Below are 1,820 nucleotides of genomic sequence, written 5' to 3'. Positions count from 1 at the left end.
CTCTCGCACACACACACAACCTGAGAAATGCCCGCGCAATGTAGGCTTTGCTGGATATGCCCAACCCCAGTCGAGAAAACCTCGGGGTTCAGCCGAGTGACCTTTTCCACGGTCTTGCCAGGCAGGGAGGCTTCGTGGCTCAGCCCGGGGCTCTCAAGTTCTCTTCGGGCCCATCAGTCCTACAGTCCCTTGATTGGCGTACAGTCTTCCCCAGTGCTCGACCTCCAAGTGGTGGCCCCTAACCGAGCACAACCACGCCTAGAACTCCACCCCCCACCCCCGCCTCCTCCTCCCCTTCCCTAGACCGCTGCTCCCTGAAGGGCCGTTTGCTTTGGAGCCCTGACCGGAACACAGTGGCACGAAGTAAGGACGGCTCTTCTGCCCCAAGTTAGGAATCCGTTACGCAGTGGCCACGCTTTGACTTGTAGTCCCTCTGCTTCCGCTCTGCAGGTAACCCACCCCGGTGGCTGCCCGCCGAGGTCAGAAATTTATCACAATACCAAGCCTTCTTGCCCCGCCTCCAGTCGGTCATCACTGTCTCACCTACCTCATAGGCTAGGAAATCCCAGTTCTCAAAATTCCTGAAAGCATGTCTCAATTTTGGTAATTCCAGTACTAGGCAGGTGGAAGTGAGTTCCAGCCCGGCCCGGACTACACAGTAAAAACAAAACAAAACAAAACAAAAAAACGAGAACACAGAAGACACAACAACGAGAACAGAAGAAGAATCTCAACCTCTGATCCACCTCTCCAATCCCAGCAAGGCATTTCTTCATTGTTGATGGATGGGGGAGGGCTCAGCTCATTGTGGATGCTGCCCTCCTTCGGCTGCTGATCCTGGGTTCCATAAGGAGGCTGAGCAAGTCATGAGGAGCAAGCAGTAAGCATCATCTCATGGCCTCTGCATCAGATCCTGACTCCAGGTTACTACTGCCCTGTTTGAGTTCCTGTCCTAACTTTCTTCAGTGATGAGGATTGATAAGCCAAACAAACCCTTTCCTCCCCAACTTGCTTTTGGTTCTGGTGTTTCATGGAAGCAATAGTGGCCTGTTTTTTTGTTTGTTTGTTTGGTTGGTTTTGTTTTTCGAGACAGGGTTTCTCTGTGGCTTTGGAGCCTATCCTGGAACTAGCTCTGTAGACCAGGCTGGTCTCGAACTGACAGAGATCCGCCTGCCTCTGCCTCCCGAGTGCTGGGATTAAAGGCGTGCGCCACTATCGCCCGGCAGAAGGTCTACCTTTAAAAGGCACAACCTGTCCTGGTGGGATTTGCAGATCTATACCTTTATCTGCCCAGCCCCCTTGACAAACCAACATTGAAGCAGAAAAGTGTTCTTCCCAGATCGTGGAGTCCCCCAGAGACCACCAAAGAATCTGATTCGTATTAAAAAGCAAAGAGCCTTTATTCATTCAAGCTCGGGATTGAACCCTTCCTGTGTCCAACCCAGCGGTAGAAACCGAGAGTGCCCAGCCTGGGCAGGATAGAAATTTTCTTTATCGTAGTAGAGATTGGGGGTGAGGGAATTTTCAGGGTTCAAGACCCTGATTGACTGACATTTGTCGTGGGTTGTCTTGGAGGAAGGGAATTGGTGCGGGCTGGTTCCAAGGACATCTGGCGCTCTTGCTTAATCTTATCTAATGGCTGTGGTGTTTGGAATGTGAGATACTTCCGCTTAGATGAGATCCCATCCCTGGGTGGTTCCAGTTAGTTCCAGGCGGATCAGACACCTTCTTCTGGCCTCTGACAGTCCCAACCATGCTTAGTCACAAGTGTACATTTAGGCAAAATGTATACCCACACACATAAAACACAATGAAAAAAA

The sequence above is a fragment of the Microtus ochrogaster genome, linkage group LG2, assembly GCF_000317375.1.
Source record: "Microtus ochrogaster isolate Prairie Vole_2 linkage group LG2, MicOch1.0, whole genome shotgun sequence".
Classification (NCBI taxonomy): Eukaryota; Metazoa; Chordata; class Mammalia; order Rodentia; family Cricetidae; genus Microtus; species Microtus ochrogaster.
The sequence above is the reverse complement of the archived record's forward strand: the minus strand, read 5'-3'. Positions refer to the sequence as shown.